The 6,034-nt window shown below is 33.3% G+C and overlaps 1 long non-coding RNA gene across 2 annotated transcripts; it reads left to right on the forward strand.

Annotated features, from left to right (window-relative positions):
* The first annotated feature begins 365 nt into the window (after positions 1 to 365).
* On the forward strand, positions 366 to 1,099 carry LOC149194646 (uncharacterized). 2 transcript variants are annotated; one of them, XR_016255100.1, is made up of 3 exons: positions 366 to 519; positions 611 to 680; positions 776 to 1,099. It is a non-coding gene; the product is annotated as an uncharacterized LOC149194646 (long non-coding RNA). The 2 variants fall into 2 exon arrangements; XR_016255099.1 differs by having other exon boundaries at positions 611 to 662.
* The last annotated feature ends 4,935 nt before the right edge of the window (positions 1,100 to 6,034 follow it).

The following is a 6,034-nucleotide window of genomic DNA, read 5'->3' on the forward strand; positions in this document are numbered from 1 at the left end:
TGTAAGGTCTTTAACCCTACGATGGTATATACTACACAGGTTCACTTAGATATCACGTTGGTTGTGGATTTATTGAACTCATGTTGATATGGAATGGTATTAATGTTACACTTAAGGTACCTTAATTAGGTTAAGCCGATACATATGTATATGTTTATGAATTCAATTTCTATGAGCCATTTTCTCGCAAAGGCATTATGTTATGATTATGATTTATGCATATGCTTATTGGTTTGCTTGACCAAACTTCGCGAAGTGTGACTTCCAGCTCTCCTTGGGAAAAATTCATAACTGGACCCGTCTGTTTGACACATGGTTACTCTTACGTCATGTATCTCTTTCTCTCTAATCCGACGAATCTTCTTCCTCGAATGGGGGTTAGGGTAAGGGTACCCCTCCCGACCCACTATTTGGTTTTTAATTCATTCCCTTCGTTTCTCTGGGCGATTTCTGCAACACTTCGGAAATTTTGGTGTTTTTATGTAGAATGGCCAAGGATACCCCGACGCCGATGCTCAAGTATCTTTCTTACTATAATGTTGAACCCCAAGAATTATGGTGTTAGGTTTTCGTTGCACATTTAGGTCTCTTAGTTTGGCTATGCATGCAGGGTTATTCACCCAGCAAAATGGGGTTTCTCCAGTCCTGGTGGCTGCCAACGAGTAAGTCACGCCCTCAAGGTATTACCTTCCTTGTAGTCACGGTAAATTTTTATCCTTTTTCCTATGTGGGTATTATTTCATTCCAATGATAGTGTTTGTTTACTTGAATGCAGGTTGCAACTTCCATTGTGGAGCGACTTCTGGTTCCGGCATCCAACTCATTCACCATTCCAGGCTCCCTTTGAAAAACCTAAATAGTTCTCAAGACTTAACTATTAAGGGTTTGATTGATTTTACTGAGGGTTGGAGGAACTATTGTTCCTGTAGTCTTTAATTAGATTTATTCAATGCAAAATGTATTAAGGTTTTTACGGCATAGGGTTTACATCTTGTAACTCAGTTACTGTTAATATTGCAGTCCTAGTAGTGAATAAATATGTTACTTCATTATTATACAATGGCTCGACCACTTTTGAGCATCCTTAGCATGAATACGATCTTCTTTATTATTCAAAACTTAAAGATATAAATTTCGTGTTAAATATTTGGGGTTTCAGTGAGCAGTTTTGATTGCAATTTTTGGGTTTTTCTTTTATCAATTCCATCCCTACAGTATTGGTATTTTCATTAATGTATGGCTTTCATGTACAACAGAGAGACCCTTGCATCCAGGAGGGTTGTTTCTATGCCCATGTGTTGTTTTAATATTAGATTATTTATCACACATTTGGACTGTTCTGGGAGCACACCTCTGTGTCTTCTCGAACTAACCAATGTTACAGTCAAATAATAAACACATAACCATTTTTATTATGGCAAGGTAAATTCTTCTTTACAGGGAATTTTTATCATTACATAATTTCCTTACAGTTTGGCTTGCACTGATTTTACATGATTGTGGTTCAACATATGTTACTCTAAATGGTTAATCGACCCTGTCTATTCTAGTTCTTTTTTTCTTATATTTTTATTATAGACTAAGATATACCCGAGAAGGGTTTTATGCATTCAAGGATTTTTTTATATTCGGTTACCCTGCTTGTAATTTACAACGTAGTAATAAATTATGACTTGCCACTTATGCTGGTTAAAAAAAATGAATAATCTTTACTTCTTTGCCAGTTACTTAACCTCTACTGTACCTCGTGATATTCCTACAAAATATTCATATGCTATTGGGACACGAGGTTTAACTAATATATCAAGATCTATGTGCAAACAGAGTAATAATCTCACATTTAGAAATTGTACAACAAAGATATAATTTTGTAATTTGAATACTTAAAACACATAAACACATAAATAGTCTAGATAGTTAATCTTGCATTTCAGTCTTTAAAGAAAAACAAAGAACATATGTATGATAGAGAAACAATCTTGCATAAAGCTAATACTTATCTATTTAGCCCTGTTTGTTATGGAATTTGACAAGGAAATTCACTTGTGAGTTTGGCAATCAAGTCGAGACCCCCTGAACCCCTGGCTTCCAAAGTCGTTAAGATGTTACAGGACCTTGGACTCCAATCTTGTCCAAACTAACATTCTTCAGGGTTTCCACTAGTTACCACGAGATCTAGAAGACCCTTCTCAACAATTTCTTCTCCTTCCTCTCTCCCTAGAGAGCAATTTTCTTTTTCTTCTTTTCCTTTTATCTTCCCTCAAAAAGTGGATAACTATTTCCAAGATCCTCATTCAAAGTTTTCTTTTCTTGTCTTTCTTTAACTAAACAAAATTTAACAACATTTTGAAAAAAATAAACAAAAAAACGTTCTTCTTTCCTATATTCTTTTCGCAATGTCTTTAACTTAATACTAATTTATTTAATATACTCACATTAAAAAACAAAACAAGTAAACGTGGGTAGAAGTAAATGTCAATTGTCTCATGATGAAGGATGTTACATTTACCATGGTTAATTTAAAAGAATGTATTAATATTTTTTTAATTAATATTTAGAAATCAATAGTTAATTCAAAGTTAAATGTGATTCACTAAAATTTCAAAAAACGTCAGTTTTAATGATAATTTTTTATTAATATTTTAAATGAATATTATAACTTTAAGTTAACTTTTTTGGATCTTTCTTATCTTAAAAAGCAAGCTTACACATTAAAAAAAACTTATTAATACTTTAAAAAAAATATTGTAATTTTAAGTTATATTGATTCTGTTTTACACATTAAAAAACTTATTAATACTTAAAAAAAAATATTGTAATTTTAACTTATATTGATTGTGTTAATGTATCGAATATTTTTGAAATTGTAAAATGCTAATTTACAATAAAATTAAAGGAATATATTTTTTAATATTTAAAAATATTGCTTAATTTTTAAATTAGTTTGAATCCATTAAATTTGAGAAGTCAAATTAGTTTGAATCCATTAAATTTGAGAAGTCAAATTCTAACTCTTCCATGAGTGAGAGAATTTTTTTTAATAGATAAGTTTTATTAATATATAAGAGAGAATTTTTTTTAATAGATAAGTTTTATTAATATATAAGATATATTTTTTTTTTTAATTTTTTGTAGGACTTTTTTTTATTAATGAGATTTTTTAATAGGAGGAATTTTATTAATACATAATATATAATTTATAAGGCTTCTGTGGTTTTTAATGGTGAGCTTAAATATTATATTAATAATGTATATAAAATATAGAGTTTTTAGATTTTTTTTAATAAATTTATAACACTAGAGTTAAAAGAAAATATTCATTAAATTAATTAATATTTGATATTTTACTTTTATTTTTATTTTTGATAAGATTTTTTATTAATGAGATTTTTTAATAGGAGGAATTTTATTAATACCTAATATATAATTTATAAGGCTTCTGTGGTTTTTAATGGTAGGCTTAAATATTATATTAATAATGTATATAAAATATAGAGTTTTTAGATTTTTTTTTTTTATATTAATAATGTATATAAAATATAGAGTTTTTAGATTTTTTTTTAATAAATTTACAACACTATAGTTAAAAGAAAATATTCATTAAATTAATTAATATGTGAAGACCGTTCCAACTATCATAGAGATGCACTAATTTAAATCCATTAAAATTTTAAAATATCACTATTTCTAACTCTTTTACTAATGAGAGGATTTTTTTAATAAATTAGATTCTTTGTTTTTAACTGGGGAATTTCATTAATATAAAATATATAACGTTTTTGTATGATTTAATGGTAGGTTTAAATACTAAATTAATAATGTATAACATATAGAGTTTTTTTTTAAATAGGTTTACAACATTGAACCTAAAAGAAGAACTTCATTTAACTAATTAATATTTGGAGATCCCCAGATGCGGGTGATCAGAGGGAATGATATATGGCAGAGGATTTGGGCATGCGCGTGTGATTCTACCACCGCCACCTTTCCTCTTGTACTCGTCCTCATTAACTCCATTAACGATGAGCCTGCCAACCACCCTACTGTATTTATGCAGCACAGTTGCCCATGCTCGCGTCTGTTCTTCAGCAATATGGCTTCTTCCAGAAGCTTCACGCCTGCTTTGTTGCCTCTGCACTCTTGCTGCTCCTCAGCTATCTCAGAGCACAGCTCCAGAACCAACACTAGGCACAGATGTTCAATTTTCTGTTGCATTGACCTCATTCCGGGCTTTCATGTTACGCAAAGCTCCCATTGCTCTCGGGGATTCTGGTTTCACTCTGACTCTTTCCCTGATCTGTGCGCCCTTTCTCTGCCTTCTGAGCTTTGCACTGGTCCACCCGTTCATTCCCCGCCCTCTACTTCTTGCTTTGTCTCGATCAGTCATTCTCAATTGTATCCAATGCCTCGTCTGCGCCAGAGGATGCGGTGTCGTCGCGACTCAAGTCGTGGCTGTCCTCCATGCCACCCTCCCTCCACCTCTCTGAGCTCCTCATCTCCTCCCTCGGACTCCCCGTTGGGTCGTTACCTTGAGACAAGAAGTGGTCGTGGCTTCCAAGCTGGTCACGGAATTTCTCAGCCTGCAAGAGGCATCTCCAGTCTCACCCCCGGTCAGCAGCACACTGCCCAGTTCTGTTTCCCCTGTTTGCTCAACATGCCAACTATACCAGCCACCATTACCATTGATTTTAAAGAGGAGCCCCCTGAAATGAGTACCGAGCTTCCGAGAACTAATCTGGCGCAAAAGGAGGCTGAAAGGCCTAGCTCTCCCTCCAGAGGTGGTCAGAAAAGGAAAGCAGTCAAGTGCAGCACCTCGCAGGATCTCAGAGTTGAAGCCGTTTGGGCGACACCAAGCGAGGCTGTTCCAGTGCTATAGATGATAAGCAGGATGAGGACGACACCAAGCGAGGCTGTTCTAGTGCTAAAGATGATATGCAGGACGAGGACGACCCTTACGCCTATGCATGTCGCGTGGTCGAATCTCCCCCCTCCTCTCAAGGTACTTAAATGGATAATCTCCACTTTTGCATGTTTTTGGATGGACGACAGTCCAGGTTAGTCCCTGTTACTCGCTCGCTGCCACAGCTTCGTTACCTTCAGATTTACAGCTTGTCAAGTCACTAGTTTCCCCTTTATGGGCGGCTGTGTTTTTTAACTGGGAACAATTTTGTATGCATAACGTTTCTTAGTTACTATGGGTTAATAAACTTTTGGAGCTTCATGGCCGGTTTCCCCTATGAGGGTGGCACTCTCTTGTTGAATCGCCTAATACATGTTGATCATGTCTGCTGTTTTAGAATGCCCATACCACGGGCCAGAACTTCTGAGGCCTAGGCCTCCATGTAATCTTTTTGTATACTAATAGATTAAACTTATTCAAATATATATATATATATATATATATATATATATATAGGTCCTTGTATAATGGTTACTCTGAGTGTTTTGCTTGCTTAATCATTTTGTAATATTTAATTGAAAGTTATAGTGGTCGAAATTTTTCTTATGCCATGAAACTCTTTATATAATAGTCATGAATACCAAGTTAGTTTTATTGTAATTTTTTAAATTAGAAAAAAAATAGTTCAAACAAATATTCATTAATATTTAAAAAGAACATTGTAATTTTTTAAATTAAATAATTTATTTTGTCCATGGAGTTTTTGATAGATCAGTGTGTTGTTAAGGCATTCCTAGATGTTAAGTCACCAGTTCAATTCCATGCCCTATTTAAGTGTTATTCTTAAACATGACCATGGTGTAGCCTCCCTAATGCAAAACTAACAAAAAGAAAATTAAATAACTCATTTCAATTTTTTTTTGTAAAGATAAACACTTATATTATTTTAGAAAGATGATACATATAAAAATGAGTTGTTATTGATCCGCATAGATTTAGAATTTTGATGTTGTAAAGACCTCTCTCTTAACTAGGCTATCAGATTGGAAAGATGATAGGCATAAGATGATAGGCATGAGATACAAGAAAAAGATAATCTGACTAAAAAGTATGAAGCAAAATTGTAGTCCACAT

The sequence above is a fragment of the Pinus tabuliformis genome, chromosome 2_2, assembly GCF_031772625.1.
Source record: "Pinus tabuliformis cultivar Carrire ecotype Pingquan chromosome 2_2, CPIR1, whole genome shotgun sequence".
NCBI lineage: Eukaryota > Viridiplantae > Streptophyta > Pinopsida > Pinales > Pinaceae > Pinus > Pinus tabuliformis.